Source organism: Cydia splendana, chromosome 18, assembly GCF_910591565.1.
Source record: "Cydia splendana chromosome 18, ilCydSple1.2, whole genome shotgun sequence".
Taxonomy (NCBI): Eukaryota; Metazoa; Arthropoda; class Insecta; order Lepidoptera; family Tortricidae; genus Cydia; species Cydia splendana.
Genome location: NC_085977.1, coordinates 13935027 through 13950126, shown reverse-complemented (window position 1 = coordinate 13950126; position 15100 = coordinate 13935027). Strand labels below are relative to the sequence as shown.

The 15100-nt window shown below is 37.1% G+C and overlaps 1 protein-coding gene and 2 long non-coding RNA genes across 4 annotated transcripts in view; 1 reads left to right on the top strand and 2 right to left on the bottom strand.

Moving 5' to 3' along the window:
- Nucleotides 1–15100, top strand: part of LOC134799128 (protein doublesex) — a 330707-nt gene that overhangs the window by 208913 nt on the left and 106694 nt on the right. The gene's annotated exons all lie outside the window — the stretch shown is intronic.
- LOC134799164 (uncharacterized) overlaps nucleotides 1–15100 on the bottom strand; it is a 313576-nt gene that overhangs the window by 296013 nt on the left and 2463 nt on the right. The gene's annotated exons all lie outside the window — the stretch shown is intronic.
- On the bottom strand, nucleotides 43–1579 carry LOC134799253 (uncharacterized). The gene is made up of 3 exons (XR_010145373.1): nucleotides 1234–1579; nucleotides 955–1079; nucleotides 43–113 (listed from the first exon to the last, which is right to left on the bottom strand). It is a non-coding gene; the product is annotated as an uncharacterized LOC134799253 (long non-coding RNA).

Below are 15100 nucleotides of genomic sequence, written 5' to 3'. Positions count from 1 at the left end.
ATTATCAACATCTAGAACCACAATAGAGAAATTGTAAGAATCTTCTTTATTACCCTTGAAAAGTATTTTCTCTCTTCCTTTTTCTTCGACATGCGGCGTAAGACAATATCACCCTGGAAAGAAAATTGGTTTGTAAACAAAAAAATTAAATATGGTCGTGACTTCATCGAGGACTATAAAATAAGCTTTTCATATCAATTTGTCAAATCATAAACCGTTACACAGTACACACACATGCCATCCATTATTGGCACAATATTTGCTTATGAAAGCAGAAAAATATAAATGATCGTATTAGATTCATAATTGTTACATACTTGCCGTAACTTATTTTTAAAATGTGTTTTTCAATTAAAAGACACATCAAGATTGTTTACCTTATTTCTAATGCTAAAAAAACGAACTATAGATAGGTACGCCATAATGTGGATTGGCTTAAATTCAGCTTGGCAGCTACTGAACATTGGCTACGCCCCGCTTGCAGGGGCTGGACGATTTGGCGGACTTCAGCTTCAGTGGTTTCCATTTTTCCAGGTCTTCTTCACGGGAAAATACGCGGAGATATGTAAAGATCGACTTCTGATAAGTGACTGATAACAACCCCTTCTCTAACCCCCGTTTTATAGGGGTCAAGGGTAGCGCAACTCGTGCGCGTGATAACGTGAAACCGCTCACAAATCAGGAAAATGCCGATAATTTGAAAAATACTGGGCCGATTTCCATGTTTTTTTAGTATTCGTAAAGCTAAAACTTCAAGGAACATGATTACATTAAAATAATTTAGCAAAATGAACCAGTTTACAAATATATTGGGTGCGGACGAAAAAATGCAAAGTGATGCAATACTTTTGCACGCGAGTGTAGTTCACTTCCTCGGTGGTGTTCTTAAAGCTAAAGCGCTTCTCACATCTTAGTGACTTTAGAAACGGGGACAGTTCCGCGTTTGAAACCTACAAGCTTGCCTAGTGTGTTTCTTTTCCTGACTCTCCACTTCGGGTCCCGTTGGCACATCCCTGTTAACAATATTTTCCTTTGGGTGCTGGGATATCAATCGTGTCTAGGATAATGCTGGACTTATTCTGAAAAAAAAACACAATTTACAACAGGAATATGAGAACCAAACCAATAATAAAAAATCCATTAATTTCAAAGGTTTATTAAACAGAAATTAATAAACAATATATATTTTAAGGAATATTATCAAAATTTAGTATATAAGGCTCTATTACTTACATTTTTTTCATATTTTTTCTCGTAATTAAATGTTGACAAAATTTGAAAGTTCCTTGACTTTGACAGGAAAAACTTAACCATCGACAATAAACTAGATTTTTACCACCAAAGAACGAATGAAATAGCGCAACCCTGTTTCCGATTCAGTGTTGTCACATGTAAATAGCATTTATGTTTAGACTTTGATTTCATCGGGCAACACTGATGAGTCGCGCCGCGACTTTGAGTTCTCTACGCGGCTGTTGCAGTCGCGGGTTCAAGTTGTGCTACGGAAATCGACAGATTTGACAGCCGCGGGAATGTCGACTCGAGTCGCGGTCTAAGTCGCGGATGCAAGATGTGCTAGAGGTGCTGTTACCGGCTGGCAAGGACACGACGACGCGGTGCGCAGAGCGGAGGCCACGTAAAATATTCAAATATTAAACAAATATTTACAAAACCTATCGGATCACACTGAAAACAACACAATATCTATATGAACAAAAAATCATGTTTTCAACTTATATACGTAATATTTTAGTGGCCTGATTTCCTTACAAAAATTTTGCTACTTCGTTCATACTGACTCAAAATAGGAAACTATTGTATAAATCGAGCTTAGATACCTACCTTACAGCATAATACGATTCTTATTTTTTCCTAATACGGTTTTGAGTCATTGAAGTCATCGAACTTGACAACGAAATGGCGGGAACCCTAGCACGTCTTATCTCACTCATACAAGCAAGGTACGCGTTCACCTACACGAGCTTAGACTGTGTGCGTAGGAACGCGTTTGTTTCATTCATACATTTGATCGCCAGTGTCCGAGGTGTGCCCAGGGTATGAGTGGAGTGGGCAGCGTTGGAAGATATGCTAAGTGGTCTGCTTTTCCTCTCCGCATTCGCAAAGCGGGGAAGCCGTCCATCCCTTTGTGTGTGGCTGAATTGCAGCGGCCATGTCCAGTTCTCAGCCTGTTCAGGCGGCACCAGATTTTCCGAGGAAGGAATAAATATTACCTACAATTTCTAGCAATGAAAACTAATTTTTCACCACACCAGCTCAGAAAGGCTTACTTTGCACTTCAAAAACTGATAGCAAAGTTGTATTTTATTCACATGTGAGGCAAAGTAATCAAATGCAAATTTTGAGTTGTTTTCTTATGTTTGCTGGTAGAATTTACTTTAAATGATGATTTTCGATGATAAATATTTAATAACATTCATTTGGCTTTGATTTGGTTCAATTTTGTTTGATTAATATTTGCTTCGGGTTGGTGTAGTGAAAACTTTTGTGTTTCACTCGGGGGCAAATTTTGTTTCACCCTCGTCCTTTGAAATCCACACAACGCTCAAGATTCCATTTTTCGAACCACTCGCTACGCTCGTGGTTCAATTTTGGAATCATTCACTTGCTCGGGTATCAATATTAACGCGAGCGGTTAAACAAAAACTTTGCTCCCTTGTAAAACAAATAACTATTTATAAGGCATAGATATATGTTACTTGAATGTTCATGCCAAGGTTCACGATTTTTTACATATCGTTATAAAATGAGTGTAGTTCTGCGTTTGTATGGCGGCGGCTCTGTACTGGCAACTGGCATAGAGTAATATAAGTAAATAAAGAGTGGTAACTCACTCCATACATCAGTTTTCTTACCAAAATGCGAGTTATTTCGTAGTCGACATCTAACGTCAAGTAGTGGAACTATCAGAACCGCTACTTGACACCATGTCACAAGTGTCGCTACTGACGAAAAATGTAATGACGAAGCAGAAGGAGTTGTAAATAGACTTCCAGTTCCAGTAATCCGGTTATAATATTAGCTGGGAATTGTTGAAATTAGACTTTTCGTTCGCCGCGACATCTATTACAAAAATACAAAATTCTTTATTTCATTAAAAACCATTACATATTTTTAACAATGGCTGGTGTCTCCCTGTAAGTTATTTACAAAATAACCTGTGCTGGGAGGCACCGCTCTTCCATATCTAATTTACAATTTATTTAGTATTATATACTTAATTATTATGTGTGTGTGTGTGTGTGTGTGTGTGTGTGTGACTGTGTGCTTGTGTGTCTTGGCTAGGCTACATATCCTAGCATTCCTAGCAAGTCTTCCACCTGATCGTAATTTTTATCTTCTAACCAATTTATTATCTTATTTTTTACATCGTATTGTAGCTTTGGGTATATATCTAGTGCTTTGTTTAAAATATTATATAGGTGCGAAGAGCGTTTATTATATTGCCTATTAGCAAAAGTGGTGTTGGTTTTAGGTAGGTGCATGGCAATATCTTTCCTTCGTCTTGTCAAAAGATTGCGATCAAAAGTTGTGGTTTTATGCTTTCTCAGAACAGAGGTTAGTATATATAGTTTTCTAACAGTAAGCAACTTACACATTTGATATAGTTTATCAGTTGAGAACCACATCCTCTTAAAGTACATGATTTTGAGAAGACTACGCTGAGCTCTCTCTACGTCTATAAAGCGAGTCTTAGCAGCGCCACCCCAAACAGGCAAACAATAGGTTAACACAGACTGAACCAACGATGTGTAGATTTCTTTCAAAAGGTCTCTACTGTGGCCATTGAGACCCGGAACGCTTCTTGGCACCACGTGTCTTAAATTTTTAAAAATCCAATTAAGCTTTCGTAAACGTAATATAACATATTCGAGATGTTGGTACCAAGACAGTCCCCGATCCACAAAAACACCCAGATATTTGGTGCTATCAACTTTTAGTATAGTGGGACAGGTTTGCTGGGAGCAGTTCAGTACATTCTTACAACAGCTATGTATTTTAATGTCAAAGCTATTAACAGGTTGTGTATTGCTGTATATACTATGACATATATAATTTGTTTTCGCAGTATTTAACGTAAGGATATTGTTATTAAGCCATTCATTAATAATTTCAAGTCCAGTCTCCGTGTATTTCTGAACATCTTCCCATGAAGTCCCAGTGAAGACGATGGCGGTGTCGTCAGCATACGAAAATATATCTGCGTGAGGGATCTTTAAGTCACACAAGTCATTGATATAGATTAGGAATAGTGTTGGACCAAGCACAGATCCTTGTGGTACACCGTACGTCACGTCTTTATCTTCACTGGTACAACTGGAGTAACCCAATTTCACCCTCTGTTTCCTATTTGTTAAATAGTCCTGGAGAAGACGAAACGAAATATCTCTTATCCCCATTCTTTCCAACTTGTGTAACAGTATGGGGACAGAGACGGTGTCAAAGGCCTTTTTGATATCTAAATACACAGACATACATTTCGATCCATTGTCAAGATGGTCAACTATCAGTGAAGTTAGAGCAGATACAGCATCTTCAGTAGATTTTCCAGGTCTGAAGCCGTATTGAGATGGGGAAAATAAGTTGAATTTATTTAAGTACTTCAGTAATCTGGTATTCAATAACTTCTCTAATATTTTCGAAATTGCTGGTAAAACAGATATGGGTCTGTAATTATTGAGATCGTCTCTGTCTCCATTTTTATAAACTGGTGTAATGATGGATTGTTTAAGTGGAGCTGGAAAAAATCCTTTGTCAAAACAAATATTTACTAAATGGGTAATTATTGGGATCACCACTGGCTTTGCAAGCTTAAGAAATTTGTTTGAGATATTATCCCAGCCTGGTGCACTATTGTTCTTAAGGCTCGATATTACGGATTGAACTTCATCGTGGTCAGTATGGGACAGTATAAAGGAGTTTGGTTGAGACCGAAGGTTTAGAAGGTATGTTTGTTGTACAGTTTTATCCGGTTTAATATTTGTCGCAAGCTGCTTTCCTATATTGGAGAAGTAGCGATTGATGTAATTAGCAGAAGCAGTAGGAGTTGATTTTAGATGAAGGAGTTCAGAATTTGTGCTATTATTTTTATTAGTGTATGTATTTTTTTTTATATTTTTCCACAGCAATTTATTGGTTTTAGAAGATTTACTTAATAGCTCTCTTTCGTAATTACGTTTTAGTTTTTTTATTAATTTATTACAATTATTTCTATATCTTTTATATGTTATTTTTAGTATTTCGTTGTAAGGATCACTTTTTAACTGCTTTTGCATATTATCCCTATTTCGTATACAGCGTAAAATTCCTGGTGTAATCCAGGGTTTTATATTTCTGTATTGTTTAGGTATCTTTTTGATTGTAGTATGTTTATATAGAACCCTATTGTCAATTAGCAGTACTGATAAATTCCGCTACTTGACGCTAGATGTCGCCTACAAAATAACTCGCGTTTTGGCAAGAAAACTGATTTATGGAGTGGAGTTACCACTCTTTTTTTAGTTATATGTATTACTCTATGGTACTGGCGACTCTTAAGGTCTCTGCCCACTACACCGTATCATACCATGACCGTGCTATGAACGTATCAGGCACGGAATTTAACGCGATACGGACTACTATGCCCACTGCACCGTGTACACATTGTTTCATATCCGTACATAACGGGTTTAGTGCCCGTAGGAACCGCGTATCATCACCATAGCATCCGCCTATAATCGCCGTAGCATCCGCGTTTCATCCCCTTAGTACCCGCGTTTTATTCGCAAGAGCAAGACTCGTCAGAAAGCGCAAGCGAATAGTTATCAGACCGGCAAGAGCGAGCAAGAAATATGGCAGCGAGTTTAAAACGGGCTTAAAACGGTCACCATAAGCGGTTAAAACCCGAATGCTCACCGTTTCGCCGCCTGCACGCACCGTTGGCAACGTTGCGTGCCATGCACGGAGCGTTTCGGCACCGGCAAAATATCCTCGTCGACAATTTTTGACGGTCCGTGCATGGCACGTAGGGCTTGCAATTCGAATATTCGAATATTCGAATTTGTCGAATATTCGACCTGTTTTGATATTCGAATATTCGGCCGCTCAGGTTTCGAATATTCGAATATTTTTTATTAGTATAAAAAATCTATTTCATCCGCTGTAGTTACAGTTTCTGTGTATTTTCCGGGTATTTACAGTGAATGAGGAACTATAGGTACCCAAATACGAAGGAAATAATATTTTTACTGTATTCCTCTCGATAGACTTCGTGAATACAGTGAAACTTAACTCAATTTGAAAGAAAACGAAATCAAAAAGTATGTTATTTTTACGGTGCGTAAGTTTTAAGTTATAAAGGTAATTCTGTTTATTCAGTGCAAGCGTGCGTTAAGCGATTTTTTGAAGACTAAACCTTGCCCGCACTTATCGCAATTCTCAAATTTGATCATACCAAACCTGCCCAAGTAGGTAATCTAACTATGCACCTTTAGCTAACGAATAGTCCACCCAGTAGTCAACTAACCTTTTCCCTTAAATATTCCAATATTATATAATTAAGTCGACCTTTAGGAATAAAAACTTGCCAAAACAAACAAACAGTGTTGCCAGGGCTCTGGAGTCATAAGTTACGTTTCGTTTCCCTAAAAGTCACGTTTTTGCTGCCCAAGTCACATTTTTATATTACTGTAGGTAAATCGATTTTGTTAGAAGAAATTCAGAAAATAATACATTTCACAAAAAATCTACTAACCTTATATATGATTTTTAGGGTTCCGTTCCTCAAAAGGATAAAACGGAACCCTTATAGGATCACTCGTGCGTCTGTCTGTCTGTCTGTCCGTCTGTCACAGCCTATTTTGACGGAAACTACTGGACCAATTAAGTTGAAATTTGGTATTACACATATGTAAATTAGTGACCCAAAGACGGACATTTAAGTCATGTAACGTAAACAAATGAATTTTAAGCATGGGGGCTACTTTTGGGGGATCAATAAGAAAGTTAAAAAATAAAGTTTTTCCATAACCTAAGAAGCAAATTAGAAAAATCTGCGGAAATAATTCGTGTAGTTTTGAAAATTGGTACAGGTATACCTTATGGTGTCCAGATAAACATACTGAAAGCCCTTGAGGGTAGGGGGTGTGCTGAGGGTGCAGGGGGGTTGAAGGTACCTTTTTCATATTTTTGCTCATATCTCGAATATCTATACCAATAGCATTATAATTACTTCAGACAAAAGTTTTATCATAAAATTTCCTACAAATTTGGTTATGTTTATTTTTAGAGTAAAACGATCAATACTTTAGGAGCTTCAGGCTGTTTTTAAAGTTAAATAAGAGATAAAAAATAGACGATTTAAGAAAACTTCGTTTTTACGTAATTGTTCATCATAAATAAAAAAATTAGTTTAGAGTAAGCAAGCTAAGCGACCTGTCGATAAAATATAAAAAAAACCGGCCAAGAGAATGTCGGGCCATGCTCAGTGTAGGGTTCCGTAGTTACCCGTCTGTCAAAATAGACTATTTGCAAAAACTCAAAAACAGCTATACCGATTAGGTTCGCTATATTTTTCCTTGAACGTGGACGCATTCATTGGAAACATACGGTCTTAGAGTTAGCCGAAGTAAACCGAGTATTTAAAGTGCCCATTTAGCGGGCAAACAACATCTGAAATTAAGAGCCCAGGCCGCCTCCCGGTGACCATGGTCAAACGTAGACAAAGACCTCAAACTATTCCAGATGTCAAAAGAGACAACCCAAAACAGAGTAGCTTGGCGCAGAAGAGTGAGGAGGCCCGACCCCAAATAAAGGGAACAGGGAAAGAAAAAGATATTTTTCCTTGAATGTCTTTACTATGCTATGTTTTTATGATTTTTTTTCATATTTTTTGGACCCATGGTTTAAAAGTTAGAGGAACTAAAGGGGAAAACAAAACTTTTTTTCTTTCAGATCGATTATTTCCGAAAATATTAAGCTGATCAAAAAATGGTTCGTGAAGACCCGTATTCGTTTTAAAAGACCTATCTAACGACACCCCACACTATAGGCTGGAAGCGAAAAAAAATCATCCCAACTTTAATGTAGGGCAGCCACCATAAAAATATTTTTTTTTCTAATACACAAAATAGTTCTTTACATATAGATGACAGGAAAACATTATAAATGTGAAGTCAAGCGTGAGTCGTAGTCAATAGGTCAAAAACTATTTTGTGTATTTTATTCAAAATTTTAGACCCAGTAGTTTCGGAGATTAAGGGGGGGGGGGGGATGGTCATTTTTTGGCTATTTTCTTAAATAACTTGAACCTATATATTTTAAAATTATAAAAAAAACATGAACATATTTGGGTCACTAATTTACATACGTGTACCAAATTTCAACTTAATTGTTCCAGTAGTTTGCGAGAAAATAGGCTGTAACAGACGGACAGACAGACAGACGCACGAGTGATCCTATAAGGGTTCCGTTTTTTCCTTTTTTGAGGTACGGAACCCTAACAAAGTTTACTTACCTATCTATCGAATCGTAAACGAATTCGGATAAAACACTGTTAACTTCACAGGTAAATAAATAAAAGCGCGAAGCGTGAAATAGACGGACCCAGTCACAGTTTACATTGTTCACCGCTCGCACGACTGCAAGACCGTACTCAACTTGCGGTTATTCATTAAACTTAATCAAAAGAAAATAAAAAAGTATATGCGTAAATAATTTACCCCCGGATAAAAATAGCACAGTAATGTTTTTTAAGCGCTCAAAAATCTCAAAATAACTGATGCAGTGCAATGAGTAGTATAGATACAGACTAAAAGAAATGAATCATTACACTAAAAAAAATAACTACTACTATCAAACTAAATGACACCGTCATATCAAGGTAACAAGTCTCATTTTGCCACGACTATTATAATAAACATGATGGTGGATGTAACGTCAAGGTGTCAGTGCAAGTGTCAACTTGGGTTCCTAAATAATACGAATTGCAGAACTAAACTTGTCCAAAATTCGACTAACTTCAAAAGTCACAAAAATTGCCTCAAGATCGTAAGTCACGCACATGTCACACGAGAAGGCGAAAAGTCACGAAAAATGTGACTTTTGTGACCATCTGGCAACACTGCAAACAAAGTCAATAAAGATTCAAAATACAATGGAATTAGGTACATGCCTTTTTACAGGCCTCTGAGTGACTACAAGTTAATTTAAATCAAAAAATAATTACCTACTAAAAAAATATCTTACATACCTAGGTGTTTGGATGGTTAAAGTTATATTATTTCACGCAACGACGCATTTATAATAAAAGTTTTATCTAGAAATATTGAATACGTCTTATTTTGGCGTTTTACTTGTTTTTATAAATGTGGGCATCTCATAGTAGGATGATAAAATCTAGTTAATTTCTGCAAAATATCATTAGTTTTAGCAATATGTGAAAAAAGCTTTTGAATAAAACGATAATAAACCGATTTCTCGTTCTTTTTCTTATTTTTTATAATATTCGAATAATTATTCGAATATTCGAATATGTCGTCAGAAAAAGTCGAATATTCGAATACCTGAAAGTTTCGAATATTTGCAAGCCCTAATGGCACGCAACGGGTATGGTCGGTGTCGGAACGGGCTAGTGGGCATAGTCTCATACTTTTTAATACAAAGAATATTTTTTTGCCTGACACGTTCCTACTACGGTTATGGTATGATACGGTGTAGTGGGCAGAGACCTTTATGATGTTCAAGAATGTAGTGTACAACAGGTCAAAAATGATGACAAATAATTTTACTTTATTTAGTAATTAAATACAATGTTTTTATCAACTGTAATTACTGTACTTAATTATCGAACAAGAGACAGACTGTTGAAGAATGTTGACTTGACATCGTTATCATGAGAACAGTGGGGGTCTATCTTACAATTTATGTACAATTATTATTCATAACTTGTATAGGCATCACATTTGTCAGATATATGCAATAAATAAATTGAGTGTCTGACCGAAGTTTAAGATTCGGCGAAAAAATTGCTGAATTTACATCATTTTGATGTATGTACTTTCGGATCGTGTTCGGCTAATTTTCTATAATGGTAAGTGAATTCCAATTAGTCTTTCTAAAGGGGCCCACTGATTACCAGTTCCCGGACAAAATTTGACAGCTTCGAACAACTGACAGGCTGATATCATCTGGCGAACAGGTAATCTGTGGGCCCTTTTAGGGTGGGTCGGACTCAGACACGCACTTGACCGGTTTTTTGTATGTATGTATGTATGTATGTATAAACTCTTTATTTTACAAAACACAAAACACAAATTTATGGCACAGGATAGGCAGTCCAAAGGCGAACTTATCCCTTTAAGGGATTTCTTCCAGTTAACATTTTTTACCACTTTTGTACCACTTGCATCGAATTAGTCATGTTTAGACGACCGGTCTGGCCTAGTGGGTAGTGATCCTGCCTATGAAGCTGATGGTCCTGGGTTCGAATCCCGGTAAGAGCATTTATTTGTGTGATGAGCACAGATATTTGTTCCTGAGTCATGGATGTTTTCTACATATGTAGTGTTGAGATGTATTCAAAAGATACTTAAATACAAAATACAGTACGTAGCGGCCCCCTTTTTAAATATCTTTCGTAAAATTTAAATAATCACGATTATTTGGCAGTGGCGCTAGTGTGCACGTTGATGGGCTCTTAATTCGCGCTAGTACGTACACTGCTGTTACTGCCACTATACATACGGTGACCTATCATTGAAAAACTATATGTGACGTTATCTATGAAAAGGGACCTTATTGTCGATGGCGCTTACGCCATTTTTAACGATGCTCCGATATAAATACATTGCCGCGCGACGCTGTCCGGCGTAAGCGCCATCGACAATAAGGTCCCTTTTCATAGATAATGCCCCATATGTACCTATACTTAACTAGCGAATGCAATAATAGACAATGTGTATAATTGTGTCTATAATGATGAGCCCCATAAATCGGCTGGGCTGGCAGCAACTTGTACAAAACGACTACGAACACACAGACAGACTAATTACATGCTGTCAATCGCTGTCAACTGATGTCAAAGAGCTCGACCAACCATTCTAGATCTTCAACTTCAAAATCCTGAAAGATTTATTATATAGTTCGTTTTTTTTAGCATTAGAAAAAAGGTAAACAATCTTGACATGTCTTTCAATTGAAAAACATTTTTTTTTAAATAAGTCACGGCAAATATGTAACAATATTATTATGAATCTAATACGATCATTTATATTCTTGTGCTTTCATAAGTAATAGTTAATGATTTTTAAAAAGCGTTTTTCAATTAAAAGACATGTCAAGATCGCTTACGTTCTTTCTAATCCTAAAATAAGACTAACTATAGAATTTTAAGACGAAACCAGGCGTGGCTCACTCCGCGAATTCGTCGCTTTGCAACAGTACGGTTACCATCAGTTTGTCACTGACATAAACGCCGTCGAGAACGTAATTTACTTTCTATACGTCCCGTTTGCACTAATATGCGAGTGCGAGCGAGATGTATAGAAAGTAAATTACGTTCTCGACGGCGTTTATGTCAGTGACAAACTGATGGTAACCGTACAGGTAGCTACAAGTACATCCGTCCCACACCAATTTTGGTGGCTAGCCATAAGCCGCGCGTGGCGCTATCGCCACCTAGCGGTCATATCTGTCCTATTTACGCTGTACGCGTTTTGTTAGAGAGTGAATCTTCTGTACCTAGTACTATTATTTATTCTGTGACGAAAACGAGTTTTCATACATACGTGGTCCCCATTTTCCTCTCTGTATATTAGTTCAGTTCCGTTTTTAGTTCATGGCATCTGTCCATTGGGACAGTTTTTAAAATTGTCTCGATGAGTTAGTTGTCTATGGCAAGTACAGGCAGCGATAAATGCTTGTACCAAAAATGGAATTTTTACCAAAAACGTATTTTTTACTAAGGGGTCATCCATTAATTACGTCACACGTTTAGGGGGAGGGAGGGGGTCAAGAAAATGTGACATATTGTGACATGGGGGAGGGGGGAGACACAAACTTTGTGACGTCACTTTAACTTCATCAGTAACCGAAATTTTTTTTTAAATTATTTTATTCGCTGTACATTTAAATAACAAGTTTTTAAAACGATAATCGTTTTTATTCTTTTAATTTTCTTTCCTAAGCACTTTTGGGTTATAAAATTACTAATATTTATATCGTCAAAAATATTTTGATAAAATATTAATAATACTTATGTACTTACTTAATTCGATTTGGCGATTTCGTAGAAAAAATGTGACGTCACACTAGGGGGGAGGGGTTTGCCAAATGTGACCAAATGTGACAAGGGGGGGGGGAGGGGTCAAAAAACCTAGAAATTCGTGTGACGTAATTAATGGATGACCCCTAAGTGGTCATTACCGTGGTTTGCGGTAAAACGTACAATTGCTTTATATTGCTAATCAGGCTATAAAGTGAATGGAAGCTACTGATAAGCATGTCACTCATCTGCCCATTTATACATATAAATAGTTAACTAATTAAAAGCTGTCCGTGATATTTATCAAATGTAGCCAATTATCTTAAAAACGCGTCACAAACTTCCCCTCTGCCACCACACCATAGGCAATAAAATGTGACATTCCACGGGAAAAGGTACATTATGGCGGCTGGCGCTTACGTCACATAGCGCCGCAATAACATTGGAGCGGCGTTAATAATAGCGTAAGCGCCAGCCGCCATAAGGTACCTTACCCGTGGGACGTCACAAATATACATTATATGAATAATATTGAGAAAGAACCTATAATTATGTAATTAATTAAAAATAAATCAATTAAAACGAGACATATATTTTAAATGCGAGGAGACTAATAAATATTCATTTAATTCTATAAAGAGGACCTTCCATTGCATTTTGAATCTTAACTCTGATAACTCTAAATTGCATTTGCCTTGGCAAATTTCACGAAGTCGTCATGAATCCTCCGCCAAAAAACCGCTCCCATACAATCCAATGACGCTCTCATTTTAAAACGACAAGTTGAAATAACATGAAATTTGGTATGAACAATTAAGTAACATATCTATAGCTGCTGTTGGTTTTTATAGCTAAACATAAGTAAACAGGGTTGCAAAACTCCTCTCTTCGGGCAAACTCGGCTCCGTTCGGCTCGGCATTGCTCCGAGCAATTATTAGGGTTTACACAACTTGACGTCCCTTTGCGTGCACGACCACATTTAATATAATGGCTTGAATTTTGACAGCCCTAAATTATCCGAAAGGGATAGTGCCATTTATTAGAAAGGGACAGCATGATTCGACCATGAATCGCTGTCAAACTTCGGTTTTGTAGGAAGTTTCCTTTCTGTACGGTAGTACTATTATTTATTATGGGTAATACATTCAAATAATACAGAACGTGCAGAAGTTTTGTATGGTAAACAAACATGACTCGCTCTAATTTCTTTGTGCCGGTAATTTCTTGGGGCTGTAGGTGTAAACGGGAAGTAGTTTTCTAGTCTATAATAAGATCTTATGCCGAACTGAAGAAGAAAGATTTTCATTATCCAATGAACGGATTGAAATTTAATTTGGTACAGAGATAGTTTGAACTTTGAGTCCCATTAGAAGGGCATAGGATAGTTTTTATCGCGGAAATCTACGCGGAAAAGTCGGGGGCAGAATCAATTATAGAATAATATTTTAAACTTGATACTAAAAACAACATCGCACAGACGTTTCGTATGAAATTCCAACATCACAACTATCTAACTAAGGAAGCCATGACCATAAAATGCAGTATCGTATAGATCGCAACAATGTTGCAATGCTAATTTAGTATTAACGCACCGATATCAAACTATCTATTTTTATTGCACCCACACACGGCAAAACGGGGTTTGCGATTGAGAGCTTTACGCTTTAATCTTAAGGCTCAAAGTTGGTTGTTTTTATAAGAGTTAATAAGTGTGAGTAAATATGCGCGTGCGTCGATGTCAATGGTTAGCCCTGCCAAGTCTAGTAACGTACCACGTGTGAACAGTTATACTTATAGCTCGAAGCGGCACCTGTCAATTTTAGCATAGAAAACAAAACTATAAAATTAACGTGTTAACCTTAACTACCTTAAGTACCTTAGGTACTTACCATAAGCATTCGTGGGATTACTCGCACAGGAAAAAAAATATTTTGAATGCCACCTACGGCTAAGAAATACGGGTGAAAAACGTGTTGATGTTTAAAAAATTCATTATGTTGCACATTACACAACACGGTTATGGGATACTAGTCTTTTCTGTTTAGTTTTTCTTACGCAGTCGGTTTTTTTTACATACAATTTAGATATACTTAAAGGGCCCCACAGATTACCAGTTCGCCGGACGATATCAGCCTGTCGGTTGTTCGGAGCTGTCTAATTTTGCGTTTAACTGACAGGCTGATATTGTCCGGCGAACTGGTAATCAGTGGGCCCCTTCATTCGATTACACGGTGGCAAAAAAATAACTGCATTCCCGTTGCCAGGGAGGTATTGGGATTATGCTGATCAACTTTTACTATGGGCCCAACCCCGAAATCGCGAAAAAAATATTTACTCTCCCATAGAAAATGGACCAGCCAAAACGTATGAAACAGCCAAATTTTTTTTTCGCGATTTTGGGGTTGGTCCCATAGTAATAGTTGCTCAGTATAATCCCAAAACCTCCCTGGCAACGGGAATTGTGTTATTTTATAGCCACCCACCAGGCCACCACCACACTTTAAATTCAAATAAGTATATAAATAGTCTAGTTTCCGTGGGGTTTTTTTCATGACTTCTTCAAAACGTGTAACATTTCAAAATAAAGACTATGCGTTAGCCCCCTCTTATTGACCTGTTAACGACTTTTTACTCTCAAGCAGATGTCATGTCTCTGTCATGTCGCTATTTGTCACCTGTTAACGATGAATTTATTTACAAATTACATTAGGATGGTCCTTATTTCGACGATGTTATATTTTTCTACGGGGCACCCGCTTAATGTAAAATCTACCCCAAAAACCAATGTAATTTTTTTCCAGGATTATTAAATACATTTTTGGGGTCGCTACCGCACTTTG